We start from the raw sequence: 14,351 nt of genomic DNA on the forward strand, positions 1-14,351 counted from the left end.
TCGAAAGTACGGCTGCATGAAAACTTGCTTTTCACACCGTATTCCCGGGATACAAGCCCCCTCAACGCCAGGCAACAGGAGAAATTGGCACACATCGTGATGGCGACGTAAAGTGACGGCGCACGCGATGGGGATAAAGCCTTCAAAAACGTGACGCAACCTTTCAGAATAACTTTAGCCTGCCTGAAATGCGTACTGCAAGTGTCTCGACGATGCGGGCCCCCGAGGATACCGCGGGGTTTACCTGTCCCAGATGCCAAGAACACCGCCGTCTGCACCAGCGAACCCGCAAACGGCATTCCCTCCCAAGAACAAAACAAACAAAGCCTATGCGATTGAAGAACCGGCGCAGTGGGCTCTTGTTTCTTACTTGCATTGTCGCCGAATCTTGCACGCTAAGACAGGCCTTCCGCAGTGACTCCTACCCTCTTTTCTAAGACCTCATTTATACAGGTTTTCTTCCCTCCTGAAATAACAGTCGCAGCATCGAGGGAATCCATGCATGCGTTTGCCTTTTGTTCAACCCATATTATAAAACGCTTGAATCACAAAAAAAAAAATGCGTACGAGAGAAAGAGTATTTGAGTAACAGTACGGAGGTGACGGAGCTAGGAACACAGGTGCCTGGGCCATCCACCCCATGCCAACGTGAGGGCAAGATCGGGAATTTCAGTATATATAAGGGCTGACAGCGTTGACAAATGCCTGCGCTCCCGCGAGTCCCCATCTCCTACGAAACAATAAAAATTTGAGATGGAGAATAAAAATTCTATCGAAACGAGCAAGTTTGCCGCTGATGGCAGGGGCACCAGCCCTGTGGAGGGCGCCCTTAGTCCTGGATGCCCTGGCCCCTGGCTGGCTGCCCGGGCTTCAGCGACGGCTTCTTATTAAGCCGCAAGTACCGAGCTAATAATCCTGTCCTCTCACTGCTCGTGGGCAGGGGTGGGTGATAAAGACTGGGAGTGATGGCATCCAAATCAGATGGTATCAGGTGCCAGGGATGGGCAGTAGGTGAAGGTCATGTGGTGTTTGGTGGGGTACATTTTGTGAAGGAAGGCACGGTTTGGGCATCAGTTAGCTGGTTGTCTTCGGAGAGCAGTGACTTCGTGCCGAATGAGGCGTGGGTGAGGAAAAGGATATCTGCGGTGGCTGAGGCGGTAGTCGATGAAGAGATCAGGGTGTATCGGAGAGGTGTCTGGTCAAGGGTGCTGCCAGTCGGAGAAGGCTGCAGCGTGGAGGAGGAGTAAATAAAGTTTATTAAAGCGAATGTTTCTTGGCCGCCGTTGGTGGAGGTGTCGTAACCAAAACGCACTGCAGAAAAGCCAACTTCACACAATAGGAGGACACATTCGGCCTCGGCACCTAGGCCGAAGGTGCCAAGGCCGAAATGACTTGAAGTGTTCGTGCCTTCATGGACCACAGTCCATGACTGTTCGGTGCTGGTTCCTTGAAGATGACCTCGGGTGTGACGTTGTCAAATACTCCTGTAATGTCAAAAGACACGATAAACTTCCTGCTCGAGGTGGTGAGGTTATTGATGATGGCCTCTGATTTGTAAGATGATGTCATGCGTTAAAAGTCATTATCTTCGATGTAGGGAGGGAGTGAGGTGGTTAAGCACCATTTGTTCTGAGAGCTCGCTAGCAAAGTGCGTGATGGAGATGGGGCGAAGGCTTGCGTTGCCCATAAGTATGTTGGGTTAAGGGGATGGGCGTAATGTTCGCATGCCGCCACTCTCGGAGTAGGGTAACAGCAGCCCAATGATAGTTATAGAAATCCAGGAGATGGTAAGTTCCGCGTGGTCAAGGTTCAGGATAAGCTTGTTTTGAGTGGAGTCATTACTGGGATGGTGTCGCATTCGAGTTTCCGCAGGGCAGCTTACAACTCATCCGGCGTGAATGGGGCGTCGAGGGAGAGATTGGGGGGATCCCGTGTCAGCCGGGGAGTGTGCCGGAGGTCGCGCTGGGTCTCCCTAGAGGGGCTGCTGGAGACTGCTCAAAAGGGGGTCTTCCATACCAGGGCAGACGTGGCTGAGGCGTTTGATGGGGTGTTGTACGGTAGCTTTGGTTTGAGTCTTGCCCATAAGGCGGCGAAGTAGGTGCTAGGCATGACAGGTGCCACATGTGCCTAGAAGTTTGGTGCAGGGTTCCCCGTTGTGTCGGCTTAGTTAGCGAGCGGAGGTTTCAGCTTCCTCTGAGAGCTTTGCAATGCGGGTCCTAAGCTTACGTTTAGTGTGGTCACACTTCACAGTGTAGTGAGGTTGCGGCGAGCGTTCCTTGTGTGGAAGAGGGGAGAGTATGCCGCGGGGTATTCTTGTGTTAGTTTGACTGCGGCAGTGCGCTTTCGCCAGAGTTCCAGTACTTAAGTTGACCATGAGTAGAGGCAATCGATTGTCTGTGTCGATGTTTGTTCATGAAAATCTTTGTAGTTATGGCTAGGAACCTGCGTATTCTTGATGTCAGAGAGCAAAAAAAATCGATGCTTCACGTGTCTTAAGCCTGAGGGATTGAAAAACGAACGTACATTCAGGTGTGTTTGCTATTAGCATGCCGCTCAAAAGATGTTTGGCGGGGCGTTCCAAAGTGCGAGACGCTCGTGTCTGTGCGTTTGTTTATCTTTGAAGCGCTAGGCGTTCCAAATGCGAGGCGCCCGTGCGTGTGTGTGTGTGTGTGTGTGTGAGGGGGGAAGGAGGGGGGGTGTTAATAGTCTATTTGGTCGTTAGTGTGCGTGCTCACATGCTTTTATTTGGCTTAGCACTTGCTTCGACTCGGCAAGCTGCCGTTCTACATTTTGAACATGGCTGCTCTTCTCTCGTCGTGATGGGGAGGCCCTGCATGTGAGCACCGACGAGGAGCAGCGCGCCTACAAAGAGCGACGGCGAGAACGAAGACGAGACTGTGATGGGCTTTGAGAGACTGTGACGGCTGTGACTGTGAGACTGTGACGGCAAACACCACCGCTGAAGGGCGTGTGACAAAATCCGCCTTTCTTAGAGATAACGTTCGTCATCGCTAAAGAGGAATAAAGTTGCTCATATCTTTCACCTGGTCTGTGTCTCTGCAAGATCGGGCACTACAAGGTTCGCTGGCGATCCACCTTCACAGAGTGGATTGGGTCATGATTTTTTGGCTTGAATTTTGTAGAAGACGCATACCTTAGTAGAAAGCAAAATCTGTCCTTAACGCAAAAATTCTAACGCCTTGTGTCTACATATCAATGCGTGAGTTAGCTATGTTACGGCAATTAATCTGTATAATAGCATAAATTTTGATGACTGGTTGCTGTTGGTAGCTAAAGCCAGTTCTACATGGTGCGAATTTCGTCTTCGAATTCGCAGCTTCGGCGCCGCTCGTGCGACAAAACGATCTATTTTCGTTGCTATGGCAAATTGTCAAATGTTTGGAACAGCCACACTTCTCCTGTGCATGCCGCTTGGCATTTGGCAGTTTGTCGCAGCAGTGAAAATTGGAAAATAAATCGTTTTGCCGCACGAGACCCCGCGTCGCAGCTGCGAATTCGAAGGCGAAATTCGCACTATGTATAACGGCCTTAAGGAGCTCATTTGAACAAAAAATTGAACAGAGAAAAACCGTTTTCGCCAGGCCACCGTGAAATCTTTCTTTCCCGCACTAAGAGCGTATGTGCAGAGAAGCCTGCAGCGGGGTTGCGGAACATAAAAAAAAAATCCAGAAAGACACGTAAGACTCCTTACGTGTAGAATGTGGGAGTGAGCATACTTACGTCGTAGGCAGTGGCAATTGGTAAATCGGCTTCACGTGAGCCTCTGAAGGAAGCTGCCTTAAACTCCGGCCACTTCCCCTGAGTGGCCATAATGTGAGAATTGTTGCTGGGGTGTTGTGATCGCAGCCAAATGAGAATTGGTGAGCCGCCTGTGAGGTTCTAACGGCGGCTGCATTTTCCCCTAACCAATCGCCTTGAGGCGGAATGTGAGAATGTTGCTAGGCCTATATGCAACCTTAGTGTTTGGTAAGCTTATCGTTGAGCCTAACGACGTGCAACCAAGGAACGACGACTCATTTTTCGTGAAGCTGAAGGGCGCCGGTTGACGACATTGGACGTAAAAGCGTAACGCTAGGCGCGACGCCGGGCCGTCGCGTACCCAAAGCGGCGCTATGCCGCCGCATACTCGCGTGGCCGCATGACGCGTTGGCGAAGCCGGGCTGCGGTATACCTGCATTCGCACGTTATGCATTACCGTGTTTACGGCTGCAAGACGGGGTGCAGCCAATAGAACGTTAGGCCGGGGCTTATTCGCACTCGCTGTCAGGGAAGTTTTTGCCACAATGTGTGATTGATACGTGGTCGTAGCCCGCTGCCGACGCATTTTCGCAGAAGGCGCGGTATTTAGTTTTCTCACTTAACTGATTGGTAGGAGTAATCGTATAATAATAATATTCATATCTGATCGGAGCCATAAACGAAATGCATCGTCGCCGCGTCAAGGTCACCACTAAAGATGAGAAAACGCAGAACGACTGAACGTTAAGAAACAAAAAAATTATGCACCCCTCCATCTAACGACGACGATGGTTGAGCGCGAAGCTTCTCCGTGAGGGGTTCCTTGGTTGTCGTCAGAGCTTGGACTTTGACTCGCAGACGGTTCGGACTTTAACTCCCCTGAGCTTTGACTTTGACTCGCCCGCACTTCGTACTTTTGATCATTGTGGCGACCCTTCGCCAATTGATATCGCACGAAGAAAGCTTCGCGTTCAACCGTCGCCGTCGTTAGACGGAGGCTTGCATGATTTATCTGTGTAATTTTGGATGTCTATGCACCCCTCTTCAAACACAGGCTGCTTCGACTCAGCGAGAAAGTCTAAAAGCATGTGGTGATACGGCCCAAAGCACCAGCGTGTGTAGTCTGGCAGCCGGTCTGGATTGAGTCGCGGACAGTTTAGTACTCGCTCTGGGGAATGCTGCAGACCACGGCAAGTGCAGAGAAAATGGTCAATGTCTGCGGTCGATGCCGTCATGCATACAGCAATATGGGCATGTAGGCTCAAACGGTTTTCGTCGATCCGGGCGCTATGTAGAGTTTGACGATTGGTGTAAGGGCTGCACCGACGCCAATCCTCCTTAGCGCCGCTTCCTTTAGGCAGGTGAGCGAACGAGGGAGGTTATATTTACTCAGTGGGGTAAGTGCGCTTCCGGAGCGCAGGAGGTCTCCTTTGTCGGTGGTTCACTCAAAAATTGAGTCAACTGGAAATAAAGGCCGATGATGTGTCGTGGAAGGGTTACTTATCGCCGCTTCTGCCCGTTGCCGCCCGGGAGCTGACGTCCCCCGGGCCCAAATAATGTTCACTGTCAAGCCATGGCCTCCGAGATTATCACGCGCGCGTTTTGCTCGGGGTGATCGCGGAGGCCATGGTCAAGCTAAGTGCTGGAAGTCTCGCCCCTCTGGTGAATGGGAGTGGCAGTGCTCGAGCTGGGCAGCGCCTCTTGGTTATGCGTGTATCAGACGACGCGCTTCGAACGCTGCCGCCTGCAGCGCCCCACAATGACTGTCCTGGAGGTTGCCTAGAAACGCGTTTGCTTCCACAAGCGGCATTCTTTCCTTCCGTGACCTTGATTAGGAAGATTTATACTCCGACAGGACGAGCAACCTTCGTTCACCCGCAGCGCGACTCTTCAAGGTGAGGGCTTACACGCACCTGCGTAATAGCATGAATCAAACATGCTCATTTAGGAGGCCTCTGTGGCACTTACGAGCAATTAGCATCACGGTACACAATTGTGGGAAAACACCTCTGTGGTTTAACGAAGACCGAGCTTTTACCGGCAAAGCTATTTGTTATTTTGGTAATAAATGAATATTATTCTGCTCATATTTAAAGAAGTATAGAAAAAAAGAAATATTTTTCTTATAAAAAGTGTAAAGGCATTCTCAATCGACCTTGTACGGCCAGATCTTGTGACGAGCCTTCCGGCTTCAAAAAATAGATCATAGACATGCGCTTCAGCACTTAAATCTCATCCCCGTCCTACAATCGGAATTACTCCTCACCGTCTCTTTCGCCACAAAGCAGCAAATAGCCATCATTGTGACCAATTCAGCAAATACGAGGAATGACGACGGACATCTGAATGGCTAAAAAATCTTAATAGCGAAATACAATACGTCTGTGTGTATGTGTGAGAGGGAGGGATGGAGAAAAATCACTTTATTAGAGGAAAGCAGATAGGACTGCCGGCTTATGTGGTCGCCTACATGCTACTCTGCACGAGTGCTGACGTGGATATAAAGGACCCATAAGACGTAAGGTGGAAGTGTAAAAAGTAAGGAAGAAAGTACGTAATAAGTTTTAAGTATGTCACGTGAAAAGTTTGGCTGAACCGCTAACAGGATGATTATATTGATTTCTACATCGGCCACGAGTCGTTTATATCCTGAAGATAATCGAATAAGGCGGCCAGAGCCTTCTTACGAAGTGAGATGGATGGCTATAGTCCGAGAAAAACTACAAGGGCACCTGATCACTTCTTAGGAAGTTGTGAATGCGAAAGCCGTAGTGCGTGATTCGGTGCGCCTGCGTTTTTCGGTGCGATTGAAGTTTCTTCTCATGCGTGCGCGGCGGCCAGAAACTGGAACCGCGTTGTGAACCCATTGAGGTTGTATCCGAGAGGGCTGACGATGTGGCAGCTTCAGAATCCATTGCGACGCTCCCTTTTTCTGCGACGCCATGCAGGACAACTGAAGCGTAGGACGCCTTAATAATTTTCGGCGCAGCCCGTTCCACTTTCTTTGCCGATGGATCTTTTATGACACGTTTCGCGGCATGTGGCTACTGCAGGATTAGCAGAAAAGCTCCCCTCCTAAGGGAGCTGTCGCAGGCCCAATGGCTCGCTATCGAGTAGGATCTGTCTTCCAAACCCCAAGCAATTGCAATAGCGCGCATAAAGACAGCTTTCTAGATATATCATTCACACACAACATGAAGGCTACCAAATGAGCTACACAACTCACTACTTGTGCAGCGGCCATTACATGGTCGAATTAGGCATCTCCCTTTCTTCCAAGCTGGATTCACGCTAAGACAACAATGCCTCACCAACTTGGACGAGTGTAGACGTGGATGGGAGCAAACTACCCTCCCTGAAATTAAGTAAGCGAATTAGTAGCTGGGTAATCCAACTTGGTAGAACCCCAAGACCCTCAAGACGCCGTGGACACACACTTGCACCACGAGAGGCATACGCAAGCTCGCAACGCAGGTGGCGACGCTGCAAATGCAGTCAGCGCATTCCTCTCAAACTAGCAGAACATCGTAACACAATCGAGACTCGCGCGTCAGACCAGGCCCAGGCAGAATCAACCAAGTCCGCGAAAAAATAAGGGACAATCTTGGCATGCGCCGCACCTGTGCCCTGTCCCGATACATCTTCGACCCGGCGCAATCAAAACAGGCGCATAACCATCGCCTCATGCAGACAATACAAAACTCCTCAGAAACCAATCAGGAACTCGCAGAACAAATCTAAACCCTCTACATAGCCCGGGACACATCAATACCTTCACCTCCCTATCGAGGACCGGACAATACCGTTTTGGAACATGATATAACATAAGGTGAAGCCAGGGCTCGTTGCCGTGATGGATGGCGTAGCCAGTAAAAGGCTACTAACCCTCCATGACCACTCCTTACCCCGCCGACCGGGCAATATATAATCACTGCTCACTCACAGTAACCTTACCCTCTGCGTGGAAGTACGCCAAAATCTCCCTCATCCTTAAATCGGCAAGCCTCTGAGCCTACACACCTATTTGGCCCATTTCCATCTCGTGTACGGGCAAAATGCTTGAACGCAGTGTCCACTAGCGGTTAATGAAACGCTTAAATCAAACAGAAACACCGTGATTGACACTAGGACAGGACTCTCCACCAAAGATAAGCCTCTCCGATTACTCTATGGCATAATAACACACCCCTGGCCCTAATCAAAGGACAATGTGGCGGCCATACTCGCACCAGAAGGCTGTTCTTCATACAGTACCCAATTGAGTCATATTCAAGAACTTGCAATTCAGGGCCCTGGGAGATCGCACACACAATCAGGTCAAAAAACTTCTTAATCGCTCGAACGGCAATATTCTTAATTGGTGATATTACTTTGGGCACCATAACTTTTCTCTCGATAGCCACCCCAAAAACAGCAATTCTCCGCCCACTGCTTTCCAGCCTTGCTCTGCTAAACATCCCTCCGAAACTCGCGCACAGTTCCAATTCTTCAACCCAGCCGACAATACACTATGGGGGTCAGAGGGCAGAGACGACGAAATCGAAGACATGCTGCAAACAGGTGCCCAAATGGTCAGTTACGGAGCTCACAATGTCTTATTAGGATGCTGCATCCACAAGTCACAACTTCTTGTCCTCCCAGCTAAAGCACATGCACAAAAGCGTCCACGTTGGGTAAGAAGTGTCTTAGGTCCCTAGCATCAAACTTCTAGGACTTATCCCGAATCGCGACCACGCAAACACCCGGTTTATAGCATGGCTAACCTCCCAACCTTTTATGCGCCATAACAGATCTCAAAAGAGGCTCCAAGCAAGCAGAGAGAATGCGCCTCATTCAGGCATTTGTAATAAGTTGCAACGCACACTCTCTGCGTACATCAATCCTCCTGAAACATTTGAACCGCTTTTATCCATTACACACTTTTCTTTTAGTACGCGTTACATTCTAGCGCGGGGCGTTGGAAAATGAGTTCCCGATGTTTTAGTACCGTGACTACATGAGACGACGACAGGCAGTGCCCCCAAGGTGCTTCGCCCCTAAAAATGTATAATTGGACGAATATCCAAGGCGCATTGCGGTTACAATACAGCACTCCCACTGCCAGGTTGGAACAGCTGGGCATTTACAGGACCGCAGACTCAATGAAATTATGCGCCTGTCTGTCACCGATTCCTCTATTCTCAAGCAATAAGGGTATTGTTACAGATGTTTAAAAAGTAAAAAAAAAATCCAATGGCCAATTTTATGCACAAAGGCGCGAATATAATGAAGCCCGACATATAAATTGACTAAAAGAGTTCATTTTCCTTGTGATATCCACCAATGCAAAACGATATTTTTTAGTCAGATCATATGCTTGACGTGCAATGATGGGTCACTCAGGTGAGCTGTGGGAAAGCATATCAACGGCTGCTTTTAAATGTAGTAAGTGCAATTAGTATGAATTGAACCTGACCAGAGTGTTAAAATAGGAATACATTCATTATGCACTGCAGATTCATGAATATATTTGGTGTATGTTCTTTAACCAGAAGCTAATTTTCTCGTAATGATTTTCTATGGCTAGAGCACTGCACGGGCCCGGGCCGGCCCGAAAGCCCGGGCCCGACCCGGCCTGCGGGCCAAGCCGGGCCGCCCGAACTCGATTATTGGCGGGCCCGGGCCGGGTCCGGGCTCAATGCCGCGGGCCCGGACCGGGCTCGGGCTTGACGCCATGGGCCCGGGCCGGGCTCGGGCTTGAATTCATAGGCACGGCCGTTAATAGGTCTGACGTGAAGTGTACAAAAGAGCATCAAAATGAATATTCTTAGTTTATTTTTCGCGCTTCTTCCTGTTAGTTGTACGCATTGTTTTAGAAACGTGTTTTGCTAGGTCTGATGGTCACTATACTGCAATTTTAATGACATTTCTTGCACAGCATCAAGATTTTATATTTTGTTGTACTATAACATATACCAAAGATACGATTAGAGGGAATGCCCAAGAGGGGAAGGACTTAATTCAGACATTCTGGAGCTGTGCACCTATGTCTATGTATGTACACGCGTGTTTTAGATGCCGCACCAATCAAAATGCGGCTGCCGTGGCCGGGAATCAAACTCGCGTGCCAGAGAAACACCACCGCTTAACAACCACTGCAGGTGAAGTAGTTCAATCTGGTTCCATATAAGTTCCAGTTAAAAAGGGTGATCCATATATTTTATGTGGATCCGAACGAAAGAATAACTGGAACGAAGCATATAGGTGGATCTTATCTGGAACCGTCAGCTTGTTTTCTTTATGTTCGTGGTTTTTATCTGGAACCAAAGAAATGGGGTCATGCGATGTCGGCGGTTCCGGTTACTGTTCCACTTATGTTCCAGTAAACGGTTGGGGAGAGTGCGTTTGTATATTTTTTGCTCGTGTCTTGTTCCACATAACTCGTGCATGGCAGTGAAGTATGCAATCTTTCATGCATCAACTGGAACAATGAACCGCATATATATTAGGTGCTCCAAGATGCAGGTGCGCGTTTGATATACACGTGCACACCGCACATAAAATTTAATGAACTTCGCTGACATCTATGAAACTGCCTTGCAGCAGTTAACTCTCATCATACGGCTAAGCTGTAGTTTTAGCGATGTCCTTTGACAGAAAACGAAATCCCACTTTTTTGTCAACTCCGTACAAAGCATTAAAAATGTCGAGAGGAGGATATCTTAGGCAAAAAAAGACATTGCAGGAACCCATTTCCAGGTGTTCTGCGGCACCCAAACAACTTTCATGAACATCGTATTTTTCTCATTTGAGGCGTCAAGTACAAAATCACTAGTGACTTCAATTTGAGAAGGACTAAACGTCTTCCCTTTCCCCGTCTGCCATTCGGGCAAAGCCATAGCTGCTATAGCGCTGAAGAATTCGTGGTGCTTTTGTGAACATCTTCATTACGAAATACTTGTTGAGGCCATTACATTTTATGCATTTGGTTTACAAAGTTTCGCAGAAACGGCAGTTTTTGTTCAACACTCAGTCATCATCTCGCTGTGGTGTAGTACGCGCTCAATGGTACTTATTCCACGTTACTTATGTTGTGATGGGGTACATACATAATGGTAACCGACTGCGTCACATTTTACACCGCACACATCAGGCTACGCATGCAGTTATATGCTAAGAAGTTCGTTTTTGTATTTTGTCTCGTCCCGGCTATTAATTTTCACAAGCAAAAACGAAAGCTTTTTTGCAGGAGGAGAACGACACAGAACCCGGAGAACTAAATCTACCCCGCGGCATCTGCCTTACATTCTATATATTTATACTCAAATGTCATTCTTATTTCAAATTATGCATTGCAGTATCGCGAAAATTCGCAGTGTTACCCTAATGTTGTTACTTGCCATAGTAATTCAAGTTCACCGAATGACCTGCCTTCTCCTCCTGGTCCCCCCGTTGCTCTTTTCCTGCACTATTGGTGTTCATGAAGAAAAACTGTTGGAAAACGGGCAGATGTATTATTACTCGCTAATTAGCGAGTAATCACACTGGATTCACTATACCGAAGTAGTTTTCTATAACGTGGATATCAAAGAGCGTCGCAGTATATATTATTGGTATTGGAAAGACTTGTTGTCAAGGGAATGTAGTCATTAGAGAAGCGTCGTTTTGTTTTCACTGCATAGAAAGAGATAAAGCTGTCATCAAAGTTTGTGCACACATACCGCACGCGCCCACGGCCCGCCAAGAGAAACAACTTTAGCCCAACTAACGTGTTAAATTGTGTAATATCTGAGCTCTTTGTTCCAGCCTCAGAGCCGCGTAGACGTCCGCTTAGAGGCCTACTCCCATTTTCCGAAGCAAATATAAGCGATCAAGGGTGCCGAGCTTGTGATCTCTTCCGCGGACTGGTCACTGGCCACGGCGTGCATCGCCCAAGGCACGGAGGAAGAAAAAGTTGGCCGAAACCATTACGAAACGACCGCCACTTCAGTGCGGCATGCCGTGCGCATGCGTTGACAGCCGCAAGGCAGCGGCGCTTGCGTTGATGCATGGTGTAGTGGGACGGCAACGGGTACAACGACGATGAGGAAAAAATGGGACTGCGTGAACACTTTTAACGACAGCAGCGCCCCTACGCCTCAACGTTTATGCAGGCTAGTTTTTGTTCGTCCGCATGCAGCGCCACCAGTGGCCTTCTATAGCGGTATTCTTGATTGCTCGCGTTATGCGCCTGATGTACTAAATGAACTGTCGGTCAGACTGGCGGGAACGGTTACCAGTTTGGTTGTGGCGTGAAACTGCAGATTTCTTTATGTCCTCGGGCTGTATTTACTGTTCGACGAAGTGAAGTTTTGCCAGGAGGCGCAACAAAGGTCAGTGCTGCTTATTTATGTTTTGGTAACGGTTGTTGTTCATTGAATTGTTCATCACTGCGTCCGATAAACGTGCCGCTCCGCTGCCTGTTCGATGCGAGAAACGTTTGCGGCCGTTATTCACTTAAGCTTGTGTGTTTGTGGGTCGGAGTCGGCTTGACATTTCTGACTGCATACGTTAGCTAGTGCTATTTAGAAAGTTGCTGGTGCGCGCATTTCTCGAGTCTGCATGTCCCCTTATGGTGTGGTGTTGCTTGTTGTATATTGACGGTTGCTGTACCTGTCAGCGGTACTGAATCTTCTCGGGTTAGTCGCACGCTATTGTCTCGCGCGCACACACTGCACGGCTAGTTTGTCGGAGCGTCTGTCTTTAGACTTATCGGTACTTCCAAACTTCCGTGTTAATTGCGTTGTGTTGGTCTTCTGAGAGCCATAAATTTACTGTGCTAATCACGCTATTCCGCCTAATGTTGATGTGCGTTCAAGACGTCGGCGGCAGCACTGCTTACGTTTATCTGTGCTGTGTGTGTAGTTGTTCCCTGTTTCTTCCAATGCCTTGGATGAATTCAGATGGTCTATTTACACTAGTCAGCTTTAGTTGGCTCCCTGACGTGTAGTGAAATGCAAGGGAAAGTGGTTGTCTGAGCAGCAGCGTAGTACCAAAACGTTCCTTTTGTGGAGGGGAAGTCAGGTGGAAACACGCAGAAAGTGTGGAGCCGTTTCTATGCTGTCAATGTGAGTGGTAACCTGAGACCTCAGAATAATTACCCATAAAGCTCACGTGTGGACTATTAGAAGTTTGAACGTCACAAAGTAAGTTTTAAAATAATTCATTCCTGCCATTTTATGCTATCAATGTCAGTGGCAGCTAGAGAGTTGGAATAATTTTCGAAACGCTCAGGTGCTAAGTTGTTGCATCATGATGTGCACGAAACATTAATCCATTTCTGTTCTCGTTTTAACGTAGAAATTATACTGCAAAAGCAGATTGCTACATTCTGTATTCATACTCTATGACCTGTTCAGAAAGAGTCTGTGGCTGACTGTGGAGACATTTGGCCCTCCACTGATAGGTTGTGACAAATGTTTTTGTTCCTCTGCAAAAAAAAAAATGAAAACAAATTATTTCCATTCTTTACATGCTCCTGCGAAGTCATGGCTGTGGCATTTACTGGCTGAAGACATCTTCGGCATGCTGAAGGGTCGTCGGGGAGAGTATGGCGGATTATGAATGCCCTGTGGAGCTCATAAGCCACAAAAGAGTACCTTTTGAGTCGTGCATATTGTGCAGATATTCACCAGTTCGCATAGACCAAGGACAGGTGAGCTTAAAGTATGTTCAAATATTTTTATATCTCAAATTGTTTAGCAAGAAAAGATTACCAGGGCTTCCGCTGTAAAAAAGACATGCGACTTTCTTGGAACGAATCAGACATTGTTCAATATTTTCTCGTGCTCCCTGGGTAAAGCAAGGCATAAATTTATTCTCTGATATTTTCGTACTGTTTATTTTCTAGGCAATAGGGCGAAGATAGACCTAAAACAGCTGTACAAGGAATGCATATGGTCATTTTAATTGTATTTGGACCCCTTCTTGGAAGTGTATCATCAGAAGGCAACACATTAAAGCTCTTGCACGGGATGAAATCATTGCATTCTACAAGTAAGTACGCACTGCCATTTTTGGGTCTTTCATGGCGCGTTTTTAGGTAGTTTCTTTGTAACTAACGGTTTGAAACGTTTCTTCTTTTCAGTGACAGCTTGGCCTGTGGCTCAAGGTGACAGTAGGAGCTTTTCGGAACACGTTAGCGAAACTTTCCTGGAAGTGCACTTTGAGACGTACCTGGCAGAAACATCCGGGTCTTAATTTTGGTTGGGTAAGCCGGCATTTTGTTTTTCCGGGACTCAATTTCTGAGGCTGTTCATCCTAATAAAATCTCACTGTTAAGAAGTTATCGTGAACGCCAATATTGGCCATTGTGTTCACATTCCGCCTATTACGGATGCTCCAACAGTGGCTAAAAAAAACACTATTTTGTATTTAAGTTCTGTAAATATTTAGCTTTTACACCTTGAGAGTTGTTGCTGTGATTTGCCAGCACCACGGACATGCCCAACGTGGTTGCTACTACAACAGATTGATTGTAGGGGTTTAACGCGCCGACGCAACGCAGGCGATGAGGCGCGCCGTAGTGGAGGGCTCCGGATTAATTTTGACCTTGCTACTACAACAATACGGTG

At 47.8% G+C, this 14,351-nt stretch overlaps 1 protein-coding gene and 1 long non-coding RNA gene across 2 annotated transcripts in view; one reads left to right on the top strand and one right to left on the bottom strand.

Annotated features, from left to right (window-relative positions):
- The window catches only part of LOC144155525 (sodium-dependent noradrenaline transporter-like), a 204,091-nt gene that overhangs the window by 141,278 nt on the left and 48,462 nt on the right, over positions 1-14,351 (bottom strand). The window lies entirely within an intron of this gene.
- On the top strand, positions 13,081-13,979 carry LOC144172538 (uncharacterized). The gene is made up of 3 exons (XR_013323040.1): positions 13,081-13,432; positions 13,628-13,773; positions 13,865-13,979. It is a non-coding gene; the product is annotated as an uncharacterized LOC144172538 (long non-coding RNA).

This window comes from Haemaphysalis longicornis, unplaced genomic scaffold (assembly GCF_048455015.1).
Source record: "Haemaphysalis longicornis isolate Haplotype H1 unplaced genomic scaffold, Haemaphysalis longicornis Haplotype H1 scaffold_1, whole genome shotgun sequence".
NCBI classification, from domain to species: domain Eukaryota; kingdom Metazoa; phylum Arthropoda; class Arachnida; order Ixodida; family Ixodidae; genus Haemaphysalis; species Haemaphysalis longicornis.